Below are 14,121 nucleotides of genomic sequence, written 5' to 3'. Positions count from 1 at the left end.
AACTAAAACTTCACACTTAGAATTTTGAACAAAATGAGTAATTGCCAGGTATGCTTTGTAAATGTATTCCACAGTGTTTTTGCTTAAATAAAGAAGCATGAATCAGATATCTTCCAATTTTTTTAATCATTCCCAAAGTTGTGTATGTGCTTTGTAATATCTGTCTGATAATAAATAAGAAAAATCAAGTGTAGTATCTTTCAAAATTACCTCCAGTGTTGCAATTCAGCAATATTGCCAACAGTACCTATTTGTCAGTAGCAATGAATAGACAAAGTGCTGGATATAGCCAAAAAGAGCTCAATTCAAATCCTTTCTCTGATACCTATTGGCTATGACATCAATAACAAGTCATTTGATCTTTTTGAGATTCAGTTCTCTGATCTGGAAATGGAAATAATGGTACAGATATGCAATCCTTCTCAGGATTGTCATGAGAAACAAATATGGTCATGTATTTTAAATACTTTGCAAGCTCTAAAATGCTATGTAAATTCAGTTATATTTTTTAAAATAATTAAAATTGAGGAATTGCTTAATGATAAGTCCATAGGGTATGAATAATATCTTCCTGCTAACAATTATTGTGGAGGGTTGGTGAATTGGCTTCCAGAAATTCAACATGGAGGGACCTTTTCCCTTCCAGATTCAGGGAATGCTCAAATTGTTTTCTGTTTTGGTAATGAAAGTCCTGAGCCAGAACTGACTGTACATACAAAAGACTTAAATACATAAAAACTTTCTTTCCTAGTTGTGAGTGAGGCAAGACCCAATGTAAGCCTCCAGGTAGATAAGGTACTTGATGTTAGAGACAAAATGTTAAGGAAATATGCCTTTGAAGCCTTACAATTATTTTCTTATATGTTTTGTAAATTTTTTTCTATTTTTTCCTAAATATGTTATTTACGTACAATCTTTGCAGTTTTTCCCACACAACATTTGTAAAACCTTTTGTAAAAGCTTTTTAATATTTTAATACCACTATTTGCAAAGTAATAAAAAATATTGGAAATGAGAATTTATTCAACTTAGGAGAGACATCTCATAAAATGGAGTTTACGCTTGCAGTGTCAGTAGGCAAAGAAGCACAAAGATGAAAAGACACCTAGGACTCTTAGGTGGTCAGGGCATGTATCTGCTCTAGATTTGTGGAGTTAATTCCAATAGTTGTAGAGCTGTCCAGGATTTCACTAATATTTTTTACCTAATGCTCTCTAAATAAATAGTTTGCGTAAACATTGCTGCTGGACCACTAAATGTTGAAAGTAAAACCCAACACATAATTCACATACATTCCAGTGAGATTTATTGAAGGATATCAATTATCGCAGAGATGAATTTCAATCAGCCAGATCTTGGATTGTGTGTTTGTCCTTTGTTCTCCAAGAGGACCATGACATCAGGGAAATGATGACATGACTTGCAGTTGACTTTGATTTGAGTGAGAGAGGGTTGTGCAAGGTTGGCAGCTTTACTTTCTCCTCCTGAGACATCTGGATCCAATGGCCTGACATTCACCAGGATGACTGGAGATGGCCCAGGATGCACTGAGAGACCCTGGCCCTTTCAGGCTTTTCAGGTTCTCACTTTGAGTGAGGTAAGGCCCATTCAGTGAATAGGCCTCTTTAAGAAGTTAATCAAGGGATGGCCCCTTTAACCAAAACTCAAAAAAAAAACCCATCAAACTGGGAGGGGAAGATCTCAGGGTTCCTGAACAAAAGAGAAACAGTTATTATTTGGTATTTACATTCACTCTGTGCAAGGAGGGCAGGGACCTATTGTCCAATCTATGAGCTCCAGAGTGAACTGAGTTTAAGGCTTGGGTTTTGAGAATGAAATCTAGCTAATAAACCCAAAGTTGAAGAAGCAGCCTTTAGCCATCAAAATGGAGCACAGAGAGAAGGAAGAGGGAAAGGGAGAGGGAGAGGGATTTTGAGTGACAGAAGGCTGCGCAATGTCACCAACCTCACTTTCTCTTCCAGAGCCATCTGAGTCCAATGGCCCAATATTCACTAGGATGACTAGAGATGGCTCTCAGATGGATAGTAAATGCTAGAATATAAATGCTGCTCTGAGCTCCCTCAGCTACTCCAAGATAAAAAGCATAAACTACTGGGTCTGCCTATCCAAAATGCAATTCATTATCTTCTTCAAAAAATCTCCACCTCTTCCAAATTCTACCACCATCCTTCCAGTCCCCCAGGCTTACAACGTGTCATTCTTGACTCCTCACTCTCTCTCACCTACCATATCCAATCTATTGATAAGACTTATGGATTTTACCTTCCTAAGATTACTTCCATTAGTCTCTTCTCTCCTCTGACACTACCATTATCCTCATTGAAGGCCCACTTCTTATCATGACTGATTGCAATAGCCTGGTGCGTTGGTTTTTCTGCTACAAGTGTCTCTCCACTTTAGTCCATTTTCCACTCAGTTACCAATGTGATTTTCCCAAAATGCCTGTCTGACCATGTTTCCCTTCATCCTCTAACCTTCCACCTCCATTTAGGAGGCTCCAGTGGCACCCTATTGCCACCAGGATTAAATACAAATCATCTATTTGGCATTCAAAGTCCTTCACAAGCTGCCTCTCTTGCCTTTCCAGTTTTCTTTTACTTTACACCACTCATGTACTCTTTGCCCAGTGATCCTGGCCTCCTTGCTGTTCCTTGAACAAGACATTCCATTTCCTGACCATAAGCATTGTTATTAGATGCTCATGTCCCCATGTCTGGAATGTTCTTTCTCATTTATTTCTCCTCACTTGTTTGGCTTCTTTCTAGTCCCAGGTAAAGAAGCTTTTCCCAAACCTCCTTAGTTCTATGGCCTTCCTTCTACAGGAAATTTCCAATTTACCATGTATATAACTTTTTCAGATAGTTGTTTGCATGCAATCTTCTCTATTAGACTAAATTCTTCAAGGTGAGGGACTCCTTTTTGCCTTTTTTTTTTGTATTCCTGGGACTTAGCATAGTGCCTGGCACATAGTAGGCTCTTAAAAAATGTTTGTTTACTACTTGACTCACTGTGCTAGCTTTCTCTTCATCAACATAACTCTATCAATGTGAAGGTTGTAGGATATCTCTAACAGCAATGCTGTTTTAAACTGGATTGTTTCTTCTACAATGAAAAAGGCTTGCTTCTGGCCTTGGTCCTTATCAATAAGGCCCCCAGATCTTCATATGTACTTGAAGATTTATGAATGCTAATTGATCAGGTGCCTGAGCTAATGAACAGTTTTTTTTTCTGAGAGCTAATTGTCCAGAGCACATTTGCTACATAGTCTTTTCTATACTCACTATTATTATGTGACCTTCAGTGGCCTCAGATGAGTGAACCTGTTTTCTGCAAAAAAACCTATGATGGACTGGTTCCTATAATTATACTAAGGATGATCTATAGTCAGTGGTATTTGGAGGTAGTGGTAATTTTAGGATGGGCTGACTGTTCTGTTTAGATCCTAATAAATATCCTGAGAATGACCTTGACAGGACCAACTGTTATCTTAGAGTATGTTGGTTGGGGGGAAATGGGGAAGAAAAGACAACTGTTTGCAGAAATTAAGAGAAAAAAATCTGTTGCACTTTTAAAAAACAAATTTACTAAGCTATATGTAGCAATACTTGAAAGAAAGCCATTTACTCAATATTTAAGTGGAAAGATTACATTAGAGGAATCTTTAAAAAATGGCAGTAGTATTTGCAACTTCAGTAGAAAAAGAACACAGAAGAGACAGCTAGGGATTTGCAAACCAATATCTAGCTTATCAAAGACTACTTAGGTCTTAACTGTGACATGCACAAAGCAGACATGCTTCCAAAGCAATGGAAAAGTAGATGATCTCCCTTTCCTCTCTTTTTCCCATCTTCCTAACATTTCTGTATATTCATTTTTAAATCTAAATTTACTAGTGATTTCTCTGGGCATCTATACTGGTCTCTGAATATTGCTTGTTTTCCTCCTCATTGGAAATTTTATTTTTGTGACGTTGAATTTTCTTTTTTGAGAGCGTCACGTCTGTCTGGGGCTGATTTTCCTTGTAGAATTTTAGTCTAGGGGATACTACCTAGCATTCCTCTGAATATGCTGTCTGTTCTCTCCAAGTCTAGGATGGATGTTAGTCTATACCTAGCTTTCTTTCCCTTCTGCATCACAATATGTAAAAGATAGTCATCATTTCCATACAAAGTTTCATGATTTCTGGATTCCAGGTTTTTTCCCTTTTAGTAAGAAATATATCCAAAATAGAATTCTCCCTTTGAGTCCTACAATATTCCCTTGATGAAATTATATTTAGACAAGTCAAGAAAGGTGCTTTTTGTAAATGTCTAGATAATTGAAATCTTCCATCACATCTACAACATTCCTCTGTGCCAGTCTTGTGCTCTGTTTTCCAAACTCCTCATCTATTTCCTCTTTCTGTTCATGTCATCTGTAATATATACAAAGGACAAAATCACTTGTTTCTTCCTCAATTGATTTTTATCCAAATTCTTTCCACTATGCTCCACCCACTCCATCTTTTTGAATTTCCTTACATGAATTTATTTCTTTTAATATGCAATGCTACTTCCCACCCCACTTTTATCTGTATTATTTCTTTTACATAGATGTGTGCATCCAGTTCAATATTCCAGTGATGGGTGTTTGCTAGCCAAATAGCAGTGATATTAATATGGTCAAATTAGCCATGTTGTATTAGAAACCCTAGTTCCTGTTTATTGCTACCTAAACTTTGGTTATTTTTGCATACACGTTAAGGTTTTTTTGTTTCCTGTGAACTTCTAAGAATCTCCAAAGTAAACTATTCCTATTTGCTTTCCTACAATCTAAGAAAGAAATCCAGAAACTTATTAAACTTCAGGTTTTGGAGAACTCACATTCCACACTGGGTTATCTTGATGGCCACCACTTACCAAGTAACCCCAATGTCTGTCTCTTTCAAGTCAAGCTACAGCACTGGAAGATTCAAATGTGTTGTCCAACATTCTCTCCCATTGGACTTTTATGACACCTCAGTGCCTTTGTTTCTGCAAGTCTGTTTATAAAGACCAGTCTGAATGGAGACTTTGGCAGATATTAAAAAGTAGCTAGAATAGGTGACTGTTGGTTTTCTAAAACTCCAAATTCTACAGAACAACCTTACACTACATGACTTTAAAAAAAGTTTCTTGCCTGTTACTTGGCCCTAGTTGCTACTTAAAAAGATGACACAAAGTCTTACAATCACTCTTTAGCCAGAGTTACTTATTATGGGTTACATGATACAAGCAGATAACTTTTAACAAGACAGGTAGAGCACAGGAGACATTTATTGCTAAAGAGAAATGATATATTTTTTTAAATAAATAAGCTTTCCTGTTTCTCTTTTGGTATCATTTGGTATTTTTATAAACAATTAGTAAATAAGGCAGAGACCAAGGTCCACAGTTCAGACCCTAGAATTCTCCCTCCTAAGCTCCCACCCAAATGGACTATGTTCCTAAGAATACAATTTTTACAAGATGGCTGTTTCTGCTGAGACAGGCCCACACCACCGAATTTCAGTGACCATTGAAAGAAAGAGGACATTCCTTTCTTTCATTTTTTTATTTTAAATTTAATTTAATTTTTCTTACATTTGACAGACATCATCAAGTTGAGAACCCCTGCTTTTGTGGAAGAATAGAATCATTTTCTAAGAAAACAAGTGACCACAGAAAACAAATGTGATTTTGAAAGAAACTAAAACTTCAAAAAGCAAAATGAGTTTTGAATGAATTAAAACCCCATGTTATTGAGTTTTCACTCAAAAAGAGAAACCCTATTCAACAGTTTCTGAGTCAGATCAAGAGAGTTTGAGGCACAATTGAGGAAGCAGAGGTGTAGACTCTAAACACATTTTTTTGTTATGGTTGAATATCTACATAATAATAGTCAGGGGTCAGACATTTTCATATCTTAAAGCTCCCATGAGCTGATTATTAAATTATTAGGGTGAGCATTGTGAAATGTTGCACAAATCAAAGCTCAATTTATTATTTTGTAGATTGTCTAGACTTAATAAGATAAGGGAAAAAACAATAATGATGATTAAACTTTAAGGTATGTCATGCTTTCATTTTCCTCCCTAGAGAACTGCTTATTAAAATATTTACCAGCATCTGGTATCTGGATTTCCTGCAAAATATCTCTTGTTTTTTTTTTTCCCCCTGGGGCATTCCCATGTTTATTGGAAAGAAGGCAAATGTAAATATTAAACAGGTCCTCTTGGTGTTTGTGGGCTGGGTAACTTGCAGGTTGGATAAACTGCCAAAGTTCAGGAGTTTCAACATTTCTTTGGTGTCAGGGTCCACTTCAATAATTTCCTGTTCCGAAGCAGAGACCTCTGGGACATAGTTGTCCCTCCTTTCTCTTTCTTCTTCCTCCAGCTTGATGGAGATACCTCTCACAGGGCCTATCTGGATCTGCTTCATCAGATGAGTAACATATCCCTCGATCTTGTTGTGGAGCTTCTTGCTGGGGATGATGGCGATCTCCTCACACACGCGCTTATTGGTGTGGAAGTCATTGCCCAGGAGGGTGAAGTACTTTTCGATGATGACTCGAGCTGCCTTCTTCACGGTCTTGGTCCCAACGCAACCCATGTTGGCTCCGGAGGGTGAAGGGACCATAATATCTCTTGTAGTACAGTACCCAGTATGAGCATGGATGTTTATTTGAATATAGGTCTTGAATCCCTAGAATGTTGGTGCATGTGGATTTGCCTAGGACACACTATGGGACCAAATCCAGGTTTACTTCTCTTTTTTTAGAAACTAAGAATACCCAAACTGTTAGCTTCAGTGTAACATGTGTCTGGTCGGGTTATCTCTGATCCTTATGTAATTCAGGTCCATGGGATGAGGTTACCTTGATGGCCTAGAAACCTTCTTTAATCATTTTTAGGTTCCCTCACCAGCCCTGGAAAACTTTTGCAAAGTTTTATTTGGTGTTTTTTAGGTTAGTTTTTTTTTCTTTGTTTTAAGTGAAAGTTGAATCTGGTCTTTCATTTCGATTCCCTAAAAATTGTAGGGAACACTGGAGTAATTTCAGGCAATCACCAGTAATGAGCCAGGTCTACATGTGTCAATCTAGAGCAGTGTCTCAGTCGCCTGGACCTGGTGTTTGTTTATTAAAATAACATTTTGTATTCAACTCAGCCCAAAGCAGAAGTGTGCCTTAAGTCTAGGTAGTAGGGTTTTTTTTTGGTTTCTTTTTTTGTCTATTTTGACTTTCAGAATAACATCGTTTCTCTGTTTATGTCTATTTTTACTATTGCTTTATCTGATATCATAGTTAATACCTCTACTTTTTTGAGTTCACTTGAAATATAAAAAATTCTTTTCTAGCTCTTCACTTAAACTGTGTCAGTCTTTATGTTTCAGAGATTTTTTTTCCTTGTAAACAGTATATTTTTAAATTCTGCTTCTTAATCTATTTTATTATCCATTTTTGTTTCTCTTATGTACGATTTCATCCTATTCATATTATGATTGGTTATTATGTATTTCCTTACATCATATCATCTTACATTTTTTCTCTTTTTTACCACCTACCTTCTTCTTTACAAAGAAAAAAATAACAAATTGATGAAAGAAAAGGAATGTGAACAACATTAATGAAGTATATTTGAAATGATTTCCTTCCTCATTACTGCCCCTCCCATCTTCCCTTAACCTGATTCTGAATGCTATTGGTTCATACAATTTCTCTCATTTTAATGGGTCTTTATGGTTTACCCTCCAAAATTTGGTTGTTCTTGTGGGAGTGTGTGTGGGGGGGGGGTGGTGGGGCATTCTTTTCTCTACTGAACTCTCCTTTCTCTCTCCTTTTCTGTTTCCCTTTTGAATTAAATACATTATTATGTCAAACTAATTGTGTGTATGTATGTCTTCAACTTCTCTTTGTCTGTATCAGATAACAATGACGGTCATGTGATGCCCATTCCCCATATTTGTATACTATTCTTGTTTACCTCAATTGTGATATACAGTAGGTCCCATCCTCTTTTTCTTTTTTAAGTTTATCCATTTCCCTTTTTCTTTCTTGCCTTGAGACTACAAAATATAACAAAATTATTCCTTATTATTATGTTTTGTTTTATCCCCTATGACCTTTAGACATTACAACAGGATACTTCTATTTTCTCCCCTTTAGAATGTAAGTGCTTCAAAACCATTTATCCCCATTCTATTTGCTCTACTTTATTTCTCTTTCTCTTCTGTTTGGATTTCAACAATTTTATTCAGCTTTGGTAACTTTATTAGGAAATATCATACCTAGTAAAGTTCTATTTTTGGTCTAACTTTGCTGAATAACTTATTCTTGGTTGAAAGTCTTTTTTGTGCATTTTGCTGAATAGTATTACAAGAGTTTCTCTCTTTAATAATAGCTTCAAAAGGGTTTTATGAAGAAGAAAAAATAAATCTACCCTTGTAAAAGGTGCTTTTTTTAAATCACTGCCCTCTCATATAGAAGCTTGTTACTGAAGTCCTAAGAGAAATAGTTATATGTGACATGGACGTATAAGGAGTTGTTGATGTATACACCAGGACTGTCCTATAATATGGAGCTAATGTCCCTTATCTAAACATAGACATTAAGTGAGATTTTGATTTTTAGTTGTTCATTCATTTCTGTCATGTCCAACTCTTTATGAACCCATTTGGGGTTTACTTGGTAAAGACACTGAAGTAGTTTGCCAGTTGCTTCTCCAGCTCATTTTACAGATGAGGAACTGAGGCAAATAGGGTGAAGTGATTTACTCAGGGTCATAGAGCATATAAATGTCACATACCTTATTGTCACCTACCTGCCCTGAAGTTTTGAATAGCCACTACACACTAAGGAGAGGTTGTTCACAAAGAGAACACCATATTTGAATGTAGAAAGAGAAAAAAATAGAAAGGTCAGATTTTAAAACTTTGAAGCTCAAAGAAATAGATACCATGGTTATTTAGAAGTAATTCTAATGAATAGAGAAATAGTTTGGAAGCAGAAAATTAGATAATTCACTTAAAAGACCACATAGTTTGGCTGAGATGACATGCCTTTTTAAATATGTCAGACATAATGAGGATTAATTCACTTAAGTGATAGAAGTATCTCTTCAACACAGAAGCACTATTCATCAAGAGAATTTTCATGGACACTTCCTGAGACAGAAAATAGGACACTGAAGTTTATATTTTCAGAGCCATGAGTTAGCTTGAACGCATGAATTTTCCTTACATGACTACCTTCTTGCCTGACTTCTGTGTGCACCTATTCTTACGTAGAGAAAATGAGCATGCATTGGTGAGCCCAAGTTTAGGTTTGAATTATGATCTTTTCCCCCATTATTTCTGTATTTGTTTTAATATATGTGGCATAGTGGATAGAGTCCCAGAACTGGAATCAGAGAGATCTGGGTTCTAATCTGTCCTCAGACACTTACTAGCTTTGTGACTCTGGGCAAGTGATTTAACCTTTGTTTGCTTCGGTTTCCTCGTTTGTAAAGTGGAGATGATAATAACACCTAGCTCCCTGAGTTCTTGAAAATATCAAGCAAAATAACTGTAAAGCGTTTAACACAGTGCTTTCCATGTGGTAAGTGTTATATGAATGCTATTGTTATCAGTATTGCTTCTAATATTGTGTTATTATTTATATTCTTTCATTGCCTAGTAAGTGATTTTGTTGAAGATCTTAATATGCAGCCATTGTGAGGCTCTGTTTTGGTGTAACTGAAAAAGCGTCAATGAGAACTTGAGAGTTGAAATGGTGAGTTGGGATTGGATATTCCTCTAGGAGAGAGTTTGATTCTAATCTTGTGGTAGTCATCTTCTACGGGAACTTAAACCTTCCAGTAGGAGTGAAGGTTGGAGTAAATTAGGCCTTCTAGAGAGAGAATAAATGTCCACATACCCATTTCAGGGTTATGAGGTATTATAGTGGATATGGCAAATCCACACAAAAATTTCAAGTAAGCATTGCCAAAAAAAAATAAATAAACCATGTGTTGCCTATCTGAAAAGATCTCACTTAGCACCTCCAGGGCATATCACCTCTCTGCTAAGGGGTGGGAAGCACACTGCATCTTCACTCCTGTGAGCTCTGCTGGCATTTTACCAGTCTTTGCTGTCAGCAAATTCTCATACAGAATCTAGTTCCTGGACCTCTGATAGATCAACTTTCTGACTTTTTGAAGCATATAAAGTCATCACTATCTTCTATATTCCTTTACTCAAGAGTAGGAAACAATAGGCCTAACAGGGACAGAAATCATAACAGAGTCCTTCATCAATGTTGTAAGATTTGGGTTGGAAGATAAAGGTTAAAGTCTTTTTGCTTAATACAGAGGCTTACAGCATTTCATCCTCTTTACTTCAACATAGTTAAGATTGATTTGGTTGGTGTCTTATATGCACACCCAGTTCTAGGTCGAGATCCAATCAAAAGGCTTTCTTTGACACATAATAAACTGACTGGAAACAGTCACCAAATAGCTGCATGTGCCCTAAAGTCTATATGGAGGTTGTATCAGGGAGATCACACTTCACATTCTCATAAGGATTAGGCTCTCACTGGCAAGTCACTACTTCACATATTTATAGAGCTTGTGCTGGCTTTTATTTTCCAAGAACCTCCAGGCTACTGGATAAGGAAACTGTCTTCTTCTGCAGTCCTGAACTTAACATAGGAGCCTGATACTGTTTCTCTTGGTTTCAGTTTGTCCTTTTAGAGCTTTGGAGGTGTGTTTGTTGAAAAGGTGCACTCTGGAACCTTTCATGACATCGTTTTATTCAGCAATTCTTAAGTTTAGTTTTTAAACCCTTCACAAATTGGCCTCAATCTGCCTTAACAACCTTTTGTTTTTTTAAAGTATGTTGTTTTTCTTGTAGCACTATGGTTCAGTTGATAGAGTGTTGGACTTAGAATCAGGAAGACATAGATTTGAATCCTTTTTTCGAATTTGCTTGTTGTCATCCTCCTGCATGATGAGAAAGTAGGCCAGTGTGGCCCCTGGAAATGCAAAAACACCCCACAGGCTTCATTCAGCACATGCCAGACACCACCACTAGGACCCCAGCTCAGCACCGGTAAGCAGCCAGACCCCTCTAACCTCCAGCAGCACCAGTGACTCCCCACCACACCCCCTTGGTATAACACCAAACATAAAAGTTCTCTGGGGGCCTCAGGGCAACATCAGTGCAGCACCAGGTGGACATCCAGGGCTTGTAGTCACTGGCGCAAGAAGCCTGAGACAGTGCCCATTCTACCCCAGGTGCAGAGCTCAAATTGAAAAGAAAGGAAAAGGGCCAAAAGAGAACAGATGAACAAAAAACAACAGAAAAAGAATATGACCTTAGAAAGTTATTATTGTGACAGGGAAGATTAAAACAAAAATTCAGAAGAAGACAATGTCAAAATACATATGGGCAAAACCACAAAGAAAACAAGAAGTGGTGTCAAGCACAGAAAGAACTGATGGAAGAGCTCATAAAGGAGCTTAAAATCATACAAGAGAGGTAGGATAAAAATTGGGAAAATAAATGAGAATAATATCAGAGAAATTATGAAAAAAAAGAGTCATCATCTTGGGAAATAGCTGAAAAAGTAGAATTAGCCAAGTGGAAAAGGGGATACAAAAATATACTGAGGAAAAGAACTCTTTAAAAAAGAGTACAATTGGCCAAATGGAAAAGAAAGTACAAAAGCTAATTGAAGAAAACAATACCTTAAAAGTTAGGATTGGGCAAGTAGAAGCTAATGGTTCTATGAGACATCAAGAATCAAGCAAACAAATTCAAAAGAATGAAAAAATGGCAGAAAACATAAAATATTTCATGGGAAAAATAACTGACTTTGAAAATAGATCCAAGAGAGACAATATCAGAATCATTAGACTACCGGAAAGCTATATATAATATATATATATATATATATATATATATATTATATATATGTCACAATATATATAATCAAAAGGAGTGCCTGGACAGCATCTTTCAAGAAATCATGAAGGATAACTGCCATAATGTCCTGGAATCAGAGGAGAAAACAGGCATTGAGAGAATCCACTGATCACCTCAGGAAAGAAATCTCAAAATGAAAACACCAAGGAACATTATAGCCAAATTTAAGAACTATAAGGTAAAGCAAAACATACTACAAGTGGCCAGAAAGAAACAATTCAAATATTGGGGAGTCACAATCAGGATTACACAGTACTTGGCAACTGCAACATTAACAGTTCAGAGGTCATGGAACATGGAATTCTGGAAGGAAGAGGAGCTAAGTCTACAACCAATAATCGCTTACCTTGCAAAATTAAGCATAATACATGAAGGTGAAAAATAATGATCATTCAAGGAAATAAAAGGGTTTCAAGCTGTCATAAGGAGACCAGAACTATACCAAAAATTTGACCTTCAATATCAAGACCAAAGGAAAGCATAAAGAGGTAAAAGGGGAAAAGAAAATATAGGGGAGGTATTGGAGCTAAATTATTTATATTTCTATGCAGAAACACCCTACCAGGCCTCAGCACATTCAGAGGAAGACGATAGTTGTGCTTCTTAAAAATTGTATCACTAATAGTACAGCTAGAAGAAATATACACAGTCAGAGGGTATTGGGTATAAGGTTAGTTTGAGGTAATGTTATTAAAAATTAAGGGATTACCTAAATTAACTTACTTATTCAGTGCCATGCCCATCAAACTGCCAAAAATTGTTTTATTGAGCTGGATAAAATAATGAAATTCATCGGGAAGAACAAAAGTTTGAGAATATCAAGGGAATTAATGAAAAGAAATGGTTCTATGAGACCCACATAGCCACAACATATATTAAAGTGTATTACAAAGCAGTAATCATCAAAACTACTTGGTACTGGATAAGAAATAGAGTGGTGGATCAGTGGAATAGGCTAGGTACAGAAGATTCAGTGGTCAATGACTATACCATTCAACTCTTTGATAAACCCAAAGAGTCTAGCTTCTGGGTTCACAATCCACTATTTCACAAAACTGCTGGGAAAACTGCAAAAAGGTACGTCAGAAACTGGGCATAAAACAATATCTTATACCATATACCAAAATTAAATCAAAATGGGTTCATATTTAGGTACAAAGGCTGAAACTATAAGCAATTTGGGAGAGCAAGGAATAGTTTACTTGTCAGATATATGGAAAAGGGAATAATTTATGACCAAACAAGAGATAGGAAGCATTACAAAATGCAAAATGGATAATTTTGATTATGTCAAATTGAAAAGTTTTTGAACAAACAAAGCCAATACAACAAAGGTTAGGAGGGAAATAGAAAATTGGCAAAGAATTTTTACAATCAGTGTCTCTGATAAAGGCCTCATCTCTAAAATATACAGGGAACTGAGTCAAGTTTATAGGAATAAAAGTCATTCCCCATTTGAAAAATGATCAAAGGATATGAACAGGAAGTTTTCAGAGGAGGAAATTAAAGATATGTATAGGCATATGAAAAAATGGTCTAAATCACTATTGATTGGAGAAATGGAAATCAAAACAACTCTTAGGTACCACATCTCTCCTCTGAGATTGGCCAACATGACAAAACAGGAAAATGATAAATGCTGGAGGGTATGTGGGAAAATTGGAACATTGCTACATTGTTGGTTGAGTTGTGAACTGATCTAGCCATTCTGGAGAGCTATTTGGAACTATGTCCAAAGGGCTACAAAGATGTGCATACCCTTTGATCCAGCAATACCACTTCTAGGGCTGTATCACAAAGAGATTATAGAAGTAAGAAATCAACCTGTATGTACAAAAATATTTATAGCAATAAGCCTCCAGTATACTAACACTCATTATGATGCTCAGTTTTGCTTTGTTTTGGCAGTTAAAACAAATTCATTTGCTTTAGCAAAAATCCCTCGTTCTACCTTTTAAAAAAAATAGCTCTTGACTGCTGTCTTAATTCGGTGCACACTCCTCATTCCCCCTCAATTATCTGCTGTGTCCCGTCTAAAGTTACTGACTTGGCCTTACTGGAATTTGCACAGTTTCCCGTGTCACATCTGCTTCTTGTGTATGATTGACTCTAATGTTTCTCACGCTCTTTTTGATATGCA

The 14,121-nt window shown here is 36.5% G+C and overlaps 1 pseudogene; it reads right to left on the bottom strand.

Moving 5' to 3' along the window:
• Positions 1–6,238: 6,238 nt before the first annotated feature.
• LOC118834785 lies at positions 6,239–6,629 on the bottom strand (annotated as a pseudogene).
• Between the last annotated feature and the right edge of the window lie 7,492 nt (positions 6,630–14,121).

Source organism: Trichosurus vulpecula, chromosome 1 (genome assembly GCF_011100635.1).
Source record: "Trichosurus vulpecula isolate mTriVul1 chromosome 1, mTriVul1.pri, whole genome shotgun sequence".
Taxonomy (NCBI): Eukaryota; Metazoa; Chordata; class Mammalia; order Diprotodontia; family Phalangeridae; genus Trichosurus; species Trichosurus vulpecula.
This window is presented reverse-complemented; position numbering and strand designations above follow the sequence as displayed.